We start from the raw sequence: 15,005 nt of genomic DNA, 5'->3' as shown, positions 1-15,005 counted from the left end.
AGCCCATTGAGATGGTCCAGTGGGAGGAGGACACCACCAAGCCCATAGAGATGGTCCAGTGGGAGGAGGACATCAACAAGCTCATAGTGATGTTGCTGTGGGAGGAGGACATCAATAAGCCCATAGAGATAGCCTGGCGCTCTCCCAAACAGCTGGTGTTTGCATTTCTCTGCGAAAGGTGCATGCCTACAATCCACCACTCTGCCATAAATCACTGTGTCCCTGTGTTGTACCATAGGGCAGGGTTTCCCAACTGTGGGTTAAGGTATGTTACCTCCCTCTAGCATGACTCGTGTAAGAGGCAGTTGTTAGAATGAGGAAAACAGAGCATTGTGGGATGCTACATAGACACTCAGGGCTTACATCCACAAATCTCTGATTGGCCTGTTAGGCTTGATTGAATAAGGCTTCCGCCAATGACACGCACAAGAGCATGTCCAATAATGAGATCTCTCCCTCATCTCCTTCAGAGAACCGGGGTTACATACCGTAACGCATCGTTTCGGCACTTCATTCTTAACAAACATACAGAACTTTGAAGTAGTATGTAGATAGTAATTTATTTGTATAGATACATTGAGAAAACACAGTGTTTTTAACCTCTCCAATACCTTCCATCTTTCAGAAACAGTAGGATCTACTATGGAAGGGATTTACTTTCATTCCCACAATTCAGTTATATAATACATTGAGAGAGAGAGTTGACTTGACACATGACAGCTGTCATAGTACCAATTATAAGTATAATTATGACTGCTTGACAGATGTTGTAATGTATTATGTAGCTGCTATAAACACTTTATGAATGCATGCATACATGGGAGGCTAAAGTAAAGTGTAAGCCAAATGTCCTTTTGTGTCTGTCACACCCTGATCTGTTTCACCTGTCTTTGTGTTTGTCTCCACCCCCCTCGAGGTGTCACCCATCTTCCCCATTATCTCCAGTGTATTTAAACCTTTGTTCTCTGTTTGTCTGTTGCCAGTTTGTTTTGTCCGTCAAGCCTACCAGCGTTTTTCTCCTTGCTCCTGTCTTTTTCTATAGTTCCTGTTTTGTAGTTATCCTGGTTTTGACCATTCTGCCTCCCCTGACCCTGAGCCTGCCTGCCGTTCTGTACCTTGTCATACCGCCCTGGATTATTGACCTCTGCCTGACCCTGAGACTGCCTGCCGTTCTGTACCTTTTGACTCTGATCTGGGATATTGACCTCTGCCTGCCCTTGACCTGTCGTTTTGCCTGCCCCTGTTCTGGGTCTTCCCTAAAACGTGATAGTCTCTACATGCTGATCTCATATGATATGATTTGCCCAGTCCTGCCTTTGAAAGAAAAGGAGGGAGCAGAATAATCAATCCCCTTTCCATCCTCACGTTCCACATCTTTCCTCTGCTCCGTCCACCTTTAATGTTCTGCCACCAAGGCCTCAGTAGCAGACAGACCCGCATCTCCTCCCACCTTTCCTCTTCAGATCCTCTCTCATGAATAATATATGACAAAATGCTTGGCTACGCCATTAAAATTGACCTTGTTGAAATATTGATTGTACCATAACACTCCTGACCTCTATCAAAGCTAGCCCGTTAGTTAGCCTTGCTGCTTCCGGTGCTCTCACATTTCATGTCCCGGTGACTTTTAATACCCGTGAGTATCCCTCATGGGTTTAGTCGCCATGGCTACAGGCCGGATGGGTGGCATTGGTGGGTTTAGAGGAGTAGGGAATTGGAAAGCCTTTTCTACTTAATATGGGTAACTGAGGTGTGCCGGTACCGTTATATGTGGATGTTAAGTAAAAAAAACATAAAGGAGGGGCAAGAATTGACATTGACATTCTTTCAACATTTCATACAGCACTTGAACTACTACTATGACTACTGAAATCTGTTTTGAAAATCGAAAAATCCACAAAGATATTAATATTGCAAAAGTCATTACACTTACAGCAACTCATCAATGCAACACTCAATACTACCCACATTTCAACAGAAAATGATGATAAATAATAAGAATAAATAATGAAAATAAATCAAATAAAAGTGATGATAATAATGACAAAGAAGACCAAGATAAGAACTGTCTATTTTCTTGCTTTATAAATTATTCAACCCTTTCATCTTTCACCAATGCTCTGCAGACAGCCATTTATCTGACATCCATGGACAGATTGGATGTGAAATGGTGACGCTCCCCTTCCTGCAACTAATGCAACATGAGTCATCCCCCTCGCTACCGTCAGTCCCCTGTGACCGTTGCAACGGGACTGGGGCCGTAAAAGAGAGGGCTTATGACAACTGGGATATGCCATTTTCCTGTCAATGTGACCTTTTGCTGACATTTCACTAGAGACATATTCTTCTGTCTCCTTTCGGCCTGTTCTTGCTGCTCGTATCGATTGTCAAAGATAAGGAGGCAGGAGATGAGATGGAAATATGCAAATCAGTGTTTGGGTTCATCAGTGGTTACACCAACAGGTGTGAACCATCTTGAGAATAATGAAACATGACAGAAATAGCATCAAAAGCTTGGTTACGACTGACTAGACAACATATAAGCATATTTAAAGATAGGCTAGCTAGCAGTATGCTTGGTCAACGAGCTTACCTTCATAATGGTTTGTCTTATCAGCTGGATATATGCAGCACTTTGCAACATCACAACCCATCCCCCTCTGCTGTTCCTGTCGACTCGCCCTCCTCTCCCCTGTTGGGTCTGGTAGAGAGTGCTGACACGCACGCCCCTACGCGAGTTCACTGGCCAGCCAGCCATCCATGCTGAGTGGCCGCAAAAAGACCATCACCCCTCCCCAATTCAGAGCACTATCCTCCTCCCCTATGTTTGATGTCTTTCCCCACCTCAATTAATAATTCACGTTCAATGTTATTTGTGCAGACTCAGCCCTTTCTAGTCATGTCATGTCTGTAGCCAGAATTTGACTAGCATCAATTTTGTCTTTGGAGAGGAGACATGGAGTTTTGTCTAATAAAAAAATGTGTTATTATGTGTATAAACATTAGTCTGGCATGTAAATGCTGAAAAACATAGAAAAATACTCAAGATTTTGCTTACAGTAAGGCAAATAAGCCTGGCAGTTTAATATTTCAACAAGAGACTAACTTACTTTCTCTCATTCATCCACTACAGGACATAAGGTTACAGTGATCTCCTTGTACCTATCTCTGTCCTTGGCCACATGTTGTGCCTCGCCCCAAAAGAGCTTCCTCTTATCCAGCTCATCTGTCACAGTTCTGCATTAATCACTTGACTATATGCCTACATGTACATATCTGCCTGAATTACCACGTATCCCTTCACATTGATATGGTATTGGTACTCATTGTATGTAGCTTACATTCTTGTTTTATTTATCATGTGTTTTTATTTTCTTTATTTAACTCTGCATCATTGAGGGAATAAAATAAAATGTTATTTGTCACATGCTTTGTAAACAACAGGTGCAGGCTAACAGTGAAATGCTTACTTACGGGCCCTTCCCAACAATGTATAGAGAGAAAAAAAGAAAGAAAAATAACTAGATGGTTATTGCACATGAAGTACGATTGTTGGGACTTGCTTTAATTCCTTAAAAGTATTTTTGTAGTAGAAGATTAAAACGTTTTACTATTTAAAGTAAAGCAGTTACATATAGTGAAAGTTAAATGTAGTAAAATTATTTGATAGACTACTAAATCAACCATATTACTTTGCATTGTGGGGCAGTTACAGTAGATCACAAAATGGATAAGCTACAGTTGTTGCGTGTGAAACTAACATGAGAAAGCCATAGGACAAAGAGATCAAATGGTCAGAAGATGTGTCACGTCCTGACCAGTATAAGGGTTTATTGGTTATTGTAGTTTGGTCAGGACGTGGCAGGGGGTATTTGTTTTATGTGGTTCGGGGTTTAATGGGATATGTATTTATGTAAGAGGGGTGTTTGTTTTATGTGTTCCGGGGTTTTTGGGTAATGTTCTTGTTTTGTATTTCTATGGTTTTCTATGTTGTGTATTTCTTTGTTGGCCTGGTATGGCTCTCAATCAGGAACAGCTGTACATCGTTGTTTCTGATTGGGAGTCATACTTAGGTAGCCCTTTTTTCACCTGTGGTTTGTGGGAAGTTATTGTTGCACTGCTGTGTTAGCCTGCAATACTGTTCGTTCGTACATTTTCTTGTTTTGTTAATTAAGTGTTCTAAATAAAATATAAAAATGAGCACTCAACCCGCTGCGCCTCGGTCCAGTATATACGACGACCGTTACAGAACTTCCCACCACCAACGGACCAAGCAGCGAGCCCAGGAGGAGGAAGTATCCTGGGCCAGGGAGAGAAGGGAAGTTTGGCTGGGCCAGGGTTAAGCCCCAAGCCAACTCCCCGTGCTTACCGGAGGCAGCATGTTACTGGTCAGGCCCCGTGCTATGGGGTGATGCGCACGGCGTCGAGGCCGAGCATTCACAGGCCGGTGAGCGCGGTGGCAGCGCCCCGCATTTGCCAGGGGGAAGCGGGCATCCAGCCAGTAAGGGTGGTGCCAGTACTGCGCTCGAGACCGCCAGTGCGCCTTCACGGCCCAGTGTATCCTGTTCCCGCTCCTCACACCAGCCCTGAGGTGCGTGTATCCAGTCTGGCGTATCCAAAACCAGCCCCACGCACCAGGCCTCCAGTGTGTCAGCCCAGTCCAGCTCGTCCTACTCCTGCTCCTCGCACTAGCCCTGAGATGCGTGTATCCAGTCTGGCGTATCCAAAACCAGCCCCACGCACCAGGCCTCCAGTGCGTCAGCCCAGTCCAACTCATCCAGTTCCTGCTCCTCGCACTAGCCTTGGGGTGCGTGTCTCCAGTCTGGTACCTCCACTACCAGCTCCATGCATCAGGCTTTCAGTGCGCAGTCCCCGTCCAGAGCTTCCGACGACAGTCCCCGTCCAGAGCTTCCGACGACTGTCCCCCGTCCAGAGCTTCCGACGACAGTCCCCCGTCCAGAGCTTCCGACGACAGTCCCCCGTCCAGAGCTTCCGATGACAGTACCCCGTCCAGAGCTTCCGGCAATAGTGCCTTGTCCAGAGCTTCTGGCGACAGTGCCCCATCCAGAGTGTCCGGCGACAGTGCCTCGTATAGAGATGGCCTACAGTCCGGAACCGAGTAAGACGGCCCACAGTCCGGAACCGAGTGAGACGGCCCACAGTCCGGAACCGAGTAAGACGGCCCACAGTCCGGAACCGAGTGAGACGGCCCACAGTCCGGAACCTAGTGAGACGGCCCACAGTCCGGAATCGAGTGAGAGTGTTCTAAAGAGAAGATAAAAATGAGCACTCAACCCGCTGCGCCTTGGTCCAGTATATACGACGACCGTTATAAGATGGAAATAAAAGACAGGATCATGTGGATAACACTCTTAGGAAAGCAAAGCAACTGAATCATTCATGCTGTGGATTTCAGATAAAAATTGCCATTTTGTAAAACTTTCTGTATAAATGAAGTTTGATTTTAGTTAATTGATGATGTAATGATTAGAAAGTGTTAGGCTATTATTTGGGGAGAGAAATATGATGGTGCATCTAGTGATGACAGAATAGGTTTGTATGTAGACCTACTGATAGCCAGCTGTCAGTAGGCCAGTTCCTGCTCCTCGCACTAGCCTTGGGGTGCGTGTCTCCAGTCTGGTACCTCCACTACCAGCCCCACGCATCAAGCTTTCAGTGCGCAGTCCCCGTCCAGAGCTTCCGATGACAGTCCCCGTCCAGAGCTTCCGACGACAGTCCCCCGTCCAGAGCTTCCGACGACAGTCCCCCGTCCAGAGCTTCCGACGACAGTCCCCCATCCAGAGCTTCCGACGACAGTCCCCCGTCCAGAGCTTCCGACGACAGTCCCCCGTCCAGAGCTTCCGACGACAGTACCCCGTCCAGAGCTTCCGGCAATAGTGCCTTGTCCAGAGCTTCCGGCGACAGTGCCCCATCCAGAGCTTCCGGCGACAGTGCCCCATCCAGAGTGTCCGGCGTCAGTGCCTCGTATAGAGATGGCCTACAGTCCGGAACCGAGTGAGACGGCCCACAGTCCGGAACCGAGTGAGACGGCCCACAGTCCGGAACCGAGTGAGACGGCCCACAGTCCGGAACCGAGTGAGACGGCCCACAGTCCGGAACCGAGTGAGAGTGTTCTAAAGAGAAGATAAAAATGAGCACTCAACCCGCTGCGCCTTGGTCCAGTATATACGACGACCGTTATAAGATGGAAATAAAAGACAGGATCATGTGGATAACACTCTTAGGAAAGCAAAGCAACTGAATCATTCATGCTGTGGATTTCAGATAAAAATTGCCATTTTGTAAAACTTTCTGTATAAATGAAGTTTGATTTTAGTTAATTGATGATGTAATGATTAGAAAGTGTTAGGCTATTATTTGGGGAGAGAAATATGATGGTGCATCTAGTGATGACAGAATAGGTTTGTATGTAGACCTACTGATAGCCAGCTGTCTTTCTATCTAATAAACAAACTCTTTAAGCTAACAGTGATTTCCTGAAGAAAATGTGGTGTGTTTGCTTGCTTGTTTTAAGGTATGTTTGGTTTTGAAATACGTTATAGTAGTGGTAGTTTCTGCAGTAGTAATGGTGGTGACTGGTTATAGTTGGAAAAGAAGGTAGATGAAAACTAAGAATAGCCTGAACATATGAAAGTTGGTTTGGTGTATCTAGCTTGAACGTTTCAACTGTTGGTAAGCTATATTATGCTAATTCATGGAAATGTTTTTTGTTATAGTTGATTAAAAATATTTTATTTGAATTTAGGATAGCCTGAACATGTGAAACTTGGTTTGGTGTCTTTAGCTTGAACACTTCACGAATTGCCATTGGTGAGTTATTTTCTGCTCGTTTAGGTCCGCTTTAAATGACGTTCAGCTTATAAAGGCTTCATAAAGCCTGAATAATGCCTTCATAAACACTACATAAATGTGTTACAAAGCATCAATAACCGTATGTCATGCTTTATAAAGGGTTCAGAAATGTCACATAACTGTGACATAATCCCCAATGTCAAATGTGACATAACCCACAATGTCAAATACTATATAAACATGTGCTTTATAAAGGGTGACATGTTGTGCTGAAGGATGGCATACACTCAAAAGTGATGTCATGTTAGTTACATTACACCTAATCTTGTTCCCAGAGACTTCCGGCCAATTACGTGGACGGTCTGGTAGACCAATGCATCAAATTTGGCCTTCATTAGTTAGGGTTAGGTAAAGATAAATAGTGGAAATGGGCAGGGTTTAGCAATAATTATGACTCTTTGACTGTGTTAAGTAGTGACGATGACAAGTACTTTACTCAGTAAGGTCATTCCTATAGAATTCCATAGTCACTCCCACTAAGGCCAATGTTGAATGGTTTATATCCCAGGCTTATATGTGCTGTGTGTGCAATAACGTGGGGACGACATTACACAAAAACTTACCTTGTTGAAAACCCCCAACCTAAAGAAATGTAAAGTGTCTTTCTTCTGGAACCAAGTTAATGTTGCTTAGCACACAAACACGCACACAACAAAAATGAGCCATGCCGTGCGGTGTTGGGCCCATCAGGTCTTTGACGCATTAACCTCTATGGGCTAGGTGGGACGCTAGCGTGCCACCCGTGGTGCACTCCATCAACAGCAGGTGCATTTCAAGAGCGGCAAATTTGAATCCAAATAAATGTCAAAATTCAAATTTTTCAAACATACAACTATTTTACACCCTTTGAAAGATAAACATCTCCTTAATCTAACCACGTTTTACGATTTCAAAAAGGTTTTACGGCGAAAGCATAAATTTAGAGTATGTTAGGACAGTACATTTACAAGAGTTGTGTGTAATGTTTTGTCAAGTCAAAGACAGGGTCACCAAAAACATAAAACCAGCTAAAATGATGCACTAATCTTTTACAATCTCCATCAGATGACACTCCTAGGACATTATGTTAGACAATGCATGCATTTTTAGTTCTATCAAGTTCATATTTATATCCAAAAACAGCGTTTTTCTATGGCATTGATGTTGAGGAAATCGTTTCCCTCCAATAACCGGCAGTCAAGTCAGCGTCACAAATTAAATAATTAAAATTAGAAAACATTGGTAAAATATTATATTGTCATTTAAAGAATTATAGATTTACATCTCTTGAACGCAATCAACTTGCCAGATTTAAAAATAACCTTACTGGGAAATCACACTTTGCAATAATCTGAGCACTGCGCCCAGAAAAATACGCGTTGCGATACAGACTAGACGTCATGTTGGGGAGATCTAAAATCGAAAATACTATGTAAATAATCCATTACCTTTGATTCTCTTCATCAGATGTCACTTCCAGGTATCACAGGTCCATAACGAATGTAGTTTTGTTCAAAAAAGCTCATCATTTATGTCCAAAAATCTCCGTCTTGTTAGCACATGATCTAAGCCAGCCGGACTTCTCGTCATGAACGAGGGGAAAAAATATATTTACGTTCGTTCAAACATGTCAAACGTTGTATAGCATAAATCATTAGGGCCTTTTTTAACCAGAACATGAATAATATTCAAGGTGGACGAATGCATACTCTTTTATAACGTATTGGAACGAGGGTACCCAACATGAACTCGCGCGCCAGGTGTCTAATGGGACATCATCGTTCCATGGCTCTTGTTCGGTCAGATCTCCCTCCAGAAGACTCAAAACACTTTGTAAAGGCTGGTGACATCTAGTGGAAGCAATAGGAAGTGCCAAAATATTCCTCAGCCCCTGTGCTTTTCAATGGGATAGGTTTAAAGGTAATACAACACATCAGGTATCCACTTCCTGTCAGAAAATGTCTCAGGGTTTTGCCTGCCAAATGAGTTCTGTTATACTCACAGACACCATTCAAACAGTTTTAGAAACTTTAGAGTGTTTTCTATCCATATATAATAAGTATATGCATATTCTAGTTACTGGGTAGGATTAGTAACCAGATTAAATCGGGTACATTTTTTTTATCCAGCCGTGCAAATGCTGCCCCCTAGCCCTAACAGGTTAATGTGATTGGGTATTTCTCATAGGCTATAAGTGAAGACAGACACATCTGGGCCGCAATTGCGCGGGTCCTTATCCAGGTGCACATTGAAGATGTTTGGAATCTTCTCAGGTTTTGGCCTGCCAAATGAGTTCTGTTATACTCACAGACACCATTCAAACAGTTTTAGAAACTTTAGGGTGTTTTCTATCCAAATCAAACAATTATATGCATATTCTAGTTACTGGGCAGGAGTAGTAACCAGATTAAATCGGGTACGTTTTTTATCCGGCCGTGCAAATACTGCCCCCTATCCCCAACAGGTTAAGAAACGTTTTTCAACAGACACAGTTCATTTTCATAGCAGCCACATACAACCAGCTCATTGTATACATAATCACCTTCTTGCGTCTATCTATGCACTCTCTTACTCTCACCTTTTCCCTTCGCTTGTAGACTTCAGTACACAACACATCAGCTGTCTGTGAATAGGGGAAAAAACCTTTCCAAGCCAAACCTTCATATCATGACTGGTAACCGCTACACACAGCCTACATCATTGTCACATCATACTCAACATAGCTACTAGAACTAACTTGTTAGTAAACCCACAACAATCCTGCAGTACAGTGTACAGTCAGCAGCAAGCAGTTTAGCAGTTACACCGGTGAGCCCTGGTGGCAAGAAATGAATAAAACCAAAAGCTTATCTTGACTTGGAAGAGTTCCAATGTAGTGTCACCAACTGATCTTTTTCAGCTGTCCTTGTGATTGTCTCCACTCCCCTCCAGGTGTCGTCCATCTTCCCCATTATCCCCTTTGTATTTATACCTGTGTTCTCTGTTTGTCCGTTGCCAGTTCGTCTTGTTTATCAAGTCAACCAGTATTTTCTTTTCTCAGCTCCTGCTTTTTACAGTCTCTCCTTTTTCTCTCCCTCCTGGTTTTGACCCTTGCATGTCCTGACCACTCTGCCTGACCCTGCCTGCCAACAGGTACCTTTACCCACCTCTGGATTGTTGACCTCTGCCTACCCTTACCCTGAGCCTGCCTGCCTGCCATCCAGTACAGTTGCCCCATCTCTGGTTCACTGCCCCCTGCCTACCTTGGCCTGTCTATTGCCTTCCCCTGTTGGAATATTAAACCATTGTCAATTCGGTACCTTGATTCCTGATATGTAGAGATAGTTTCGTGCCAAATGTAAGGGGTTAAATACATAGATACGTTTCCTCGACTCAGATACAGGAAAGACACAAACTTCCTTTAGATTATGTTTTGGGGATTATCTGTTGTTCCATTCTGTTGTTTCATGTAGTGAATCTGTTACTCAATGCATTTGTATGGGTTAATAGCAGTAAGGTCAAATTCAATGTGTTATGAAATAATAGTTTTATATATTTTTCTATACTTCAAGGGGTCAAAAATCAAAAATCAAAAAATCAAATAGCTATATGATCCTTGGTATGACCTTCTTAAAACTATTCCATGTGTTAGCTTAGTAGACTTAGTGGACAAAAAAGATAGACAAAAAGTTTAATAGTTTAAAAAGTCTAAAATATCTCAAAAAGTTGTATGCAAGCAACCTAATCCAGATCAGTCTACACATTATAAAGTTTTAATCGTGTTTCTAGCTTAAAAAGTGTAAGAGGAATAGCATGCGGAAAAATAAGAAGAAGAAGAAGATTCCACCTAATAACACGGGGAATAAATACAAAATGTGTAACGATAACTTGGCTATATACTGTACCTGGGTACAAGCACGGTGTCAATGTGCAGGGGTTAAAGGTAATTGAGGTAGATACAGTGCATCATGGTGAAATCCCTAAGCGGTTGGAAAACCTCCCTTGTCTTTACAGTTGAATATGTGTTTGAAATTCAGTGCTCGACTGAGAGACCTTACAGATAATTCTATGTGTACAGAGATGAGGTAGTCATTCAAAAATCATACACTATTATTGTGTGTCCATGCAATGTATTATGTGACTTTATTAGCAAAGTTTTACTCCTGACCTTATTTAGTCTTGCCATAACAAAGGGGTTGAATACTTATTGTCTCAAAACATTTCAGCTTTTCATTTTTTATTAATTTGTAAACATTTCTAAAACTTTATTCCACAAAACCCTCAATTTAAAAAAGTATTAATTCAGGCTGTAAAACAACAATGTGTAAATTGTCAAGGGTTTGAAAAATTTATGAAGGCGCAATTAACAATTGACATTTGATTTTCCCTTTAAAAATACTACTCAGCAGTGACTTACACTGAATGTACAAAACATTAAGTATACCTGCTTTTTCCATGACAGACTGACCAGGTGAAACCAGGTGAAAGCTATGATCCTTTATTGATGTCACTTGGTAAATCCACTTCAATTAGTGTAAATGAATGGGAGGAGACAGGTTAATGAACGATTTATAAGCCTTGAGACAATTGAGGACATCACCAGAGGAACAGAGGAGGAGAAGGAGGAGTAGGATAAGGGTACGGCTAAAGGATGTAAGAACTGGTCGTCTAGTACGTTCGGAACAGAGATTAAAAGGAGCAGGTTTCTGGGCGCAATATAATAGATTCAAGGCATAATGTACAGACAAATGTACAGACAAAGGTATGGTAGGATGTGAATACATTGGAGGTAAACCTAGGCATTGAGTGATGATGAGAGAGATATTGTCTCTAGAAACATTTAAACCAGATGATGGCACCGCATTTCTGGGAGGTGGAACTAAAGGGTTGGCTAAGGCATATTGAGCAGGGCTAGAGGCTCTACAGTGAAATAAGACAATAATCACTAACCAGAACAGCAATGGACCAGGCATATTGACATTAGGGAGAGGCATGCATAGCTGAGTGATCATAGGAGTCCAGTGACTAGGAAGGTGTCCTTAATCTTTTATACACTGTGTGTAAAATAAGCCTATACTGTCATAAGAATTGTTGCCTTTGCGCCCCAAAATAGAAAGCATCGCTGTCCTCTTATACGATCTGACATGGTTCAGGTGTGCATACTTAGGTTACAACTCTGTATGAAATTACATTACATTACATTTAAGTCATGTAGCAGACACTCTTATCCAGAGCGACTTACAAAATGGTGCATTCACCTTATGATATCCAGTGGAACAACCACTTTACAATAGTGCATCTAAATCTTTTAAGGGGGGGGGGGGGGGGGGGTTAGAAGGATTACTTTATCCTATCCTAGGTATTCCTTAAAGAGGTGGGGTTTCAGGTGTCTCCGGAAGGTGGTGATTGACTCCGCTGTCCTGGCGTCGTGAGGGAGCTTGTTCCACCATTGGGGTGCCAGAGCAGCGAACAGTTTTGACTGGGCTGAGCGGGAACTGTGCTTCCTCAGAGGTAGGGGGGCCAGCAGGCCAGTGGTGGATGAACGCAGTGCCCTTGTTTGGGTGTAGGGCCTGATCAGAGCCTGAAGGTATGGAGGTGCCGTTCCCTTCACAGCTCCGTAGGCAATCACCATGGTCTTGTAGCGGATGCGAGCTTCAACTGGAAGCCAGTGGAGAGAGCGGAGGAGCGGGGTGACGTGAGAGAACTTGGGAAGGTTGAACACCAGACGGGCTGCGGCGTTCTGGATGAGTTGTAGGGGTTTAATGGCACAGGCAGGGAGCCCAGCCAACAGCGAGTTGCAGTAATCCAGACGGGAGATGACAAGTGCCTGGATTAGGACCTGCGCCGCTTCCTGTGTGAGGCAGGGTCGTACTCTGCGAATGTTGTAGAGCATGAACCTACAGGATCGGGTCACCGCCTTGATGTTAGTGGAGAACGACAGGGTGTTGTCCAGGATCACGCCAAGGTTCTTAGCACTCTGGGAGGAGGACACAAGGGAGTTGTCAACCGTGATGGCGAGATCATGGAACGGGCAGTCCTTCCCCGGGAGGAAGAGCAGCTCCGTCTTGCCGAGGTTCAGCTTGAGCTGGTGATCCGTCATCCACACTGATATGTCTGACAGACATGCAGAGATGCGATTCGCCGCCTGGTTATCAGAAGGGGGAAAGGAGAAGATTAATTGTGTGTCGTCTGCATAGCAATGATAGGAGAGACCATGTGAGGATATGACAGAGCCAAGTGACTTGGTGTATAGCGAGAATAGGAGAGGGCCTAGAACAGAGCCCTGGGGGACACCAGTGGTGAGAGCGCATGGTGCGGAGACAGATTCTCGCCACGCCACCTGGTAGGAGCGACCTGTCAGGTAGGACGCAATCCAAGCGTGGGCCGCGCCGGAGATGCCCAACTCGGAGAGGGTGGAGAGGAGGACCTGATGGTTCACAGTATCAAAGGCAGCAGATAGGTCTAGAAGGATGAGAGCAGAGGAGAGAGAGTTAGCTTTAGCAGTGCGGAGAGCCTCCGTGACACAGAGAAGAGCAGTCTCAGTTGAATGCCCAGTCTTGAAACCTGACTGATTAGGATCAAGAAGGTCATTCTGAGAGAGATAGCAGGAGAGCTGGCCAAGGACGGCACGTTCAAGAGTTTTGGAGAGAAAAGAAAGAAGGGATACTGGTCTGTAGTTGTTGACATCGGAGGGATCGAGTGTAGGTTTTTTCAGAAGGGGTGCAACTCTCGCTCTCTTGAAGACGGAAGGGACGTAGCCAGCGGTCAAGGATGAGTTGATGAGCGAGGTGAGGAAGGGGAGAAGGTCTCCGGAAATGGTCTGGAGAAGAGAGGAGGGGATAGGGTCAAGTGGGCAGGTTGTTGGGCGGCCGGCCGTCACAAGACGCGAGATTTCATCTGGAGAGAGAGGGGAGAAAGAGGTCAAAGCACAGGGTAGGGCAGAGTGAGCAGGACCAGCGGTGTCGTTTGACTTAGCAAACGAGGATCGGATATCGTCAACCTTCTTTTCAAAATGGTTGACGAAGTCATCCGCAGAGAGGGAGGAGGGGGGGGGAGGGGAAGGAGGATTCAGGAGGGAGGAGAAGGTAGCAAAGAGCTTCCTAGGGTTAGAGGCAGATGCTTGGAATTTAGAGTGGTAGAAAGTGGCTTTAGCAGCAGAGACAGAAGAGGAGAATGTAGAGAGGAGTGAGTGAAAGGATGCCAGGTCCGCAGGGAGGCGAGTTTTCCTCCATTTCAGCTCGGCTGCCCGGAGCCTTGTTCTGTGAGCTCGTAGTGAGTCGTCGAGCCACGGAGCAGGAGGGGAGGACCGAGCCGGCCTGGAGGATAGGGGACAGAGAAAATCAAAGGATGCAGAAAGGGAGGAGAGGAGGGTTGAGGAGGCAGAATCAGGAGATAGGTTGGAGAAGGTTTGAGCAGAGGGAAGAGATGATAGGATGGAAGAGGAGAGAGTAGCGGGAGAGAGAGAGCGAAGGTTGGGACGGCGCAATACCATCCGAGTAGGGGCAGAGTGAGAAGTGTTGGATGAGAGCAAGAGGGAAAAGGATACAAGGTAGTGGTCGGAGATTTGGAGGGGAGTTTCAATGAGATTAGTGGAAGAACAGCATCTAGTAAAGATGAGGTCAAGCGTATTGCCTGCCTTGTGAGTAGGGGGGGAAGGTGAGAGGGTGAGGTCAAAAGAGGAGAGGAGTGGAAAGAAGGAGGCAGAGAGGAATGAGTCAAAGGTAGACGTGGGGAGGTTAAAGTCACCCAGAACTGTGAGAGGTGAGCCATCCTCAGGAAAGGAACTTATCAAGGCGTCAAGCTCATTGATGAACTCTCCAAGGGAACCTGGAGGGCGATAAATGATAAGGATGTTAAGCTTGAAAGGGCTGGTAACTGTGACAGCATGGAATTCAAATGAGGAGATAGACAGATGGGTCAGGGGAGAAAGAGAGAATGTCCACTTGGGAGAGATGAGGATTCCAGTGCCACCACCCCGCTGGCTCGATGCTCTAGGGGTATGCGAGAAAACGTGGGCAGACGAAGAGAGAGCAGTAGGAGTAGCAGTGTTATCTGTGGTAATCCATGTTTCCGTCAGCACCAGGAAGTCTAGGGACTGGAGGGTAGCATAGGCTGAGATGAACTCAGCCTTGTTGGCTGCAGACCGGCAGTTCCAGAGGCTGCCGGAGACCTGG

This window comes from Salmo salar, chromosome 14 (genome assembly GCF_965601325.2).
Source record: "Salmo salar chromosome 14, fSalSal1, whole genome shotgun sequence".
Classification (NCBI taxonomy): domain Eukaryota; kingdom Metazoa; phylum Chordata; class Actinopteri; order Salmoniformes; family Salmonidae; genus Salmo; species Salmo salar.
This window is presented reverse-complemented; position numbering follows the sequence as displayed.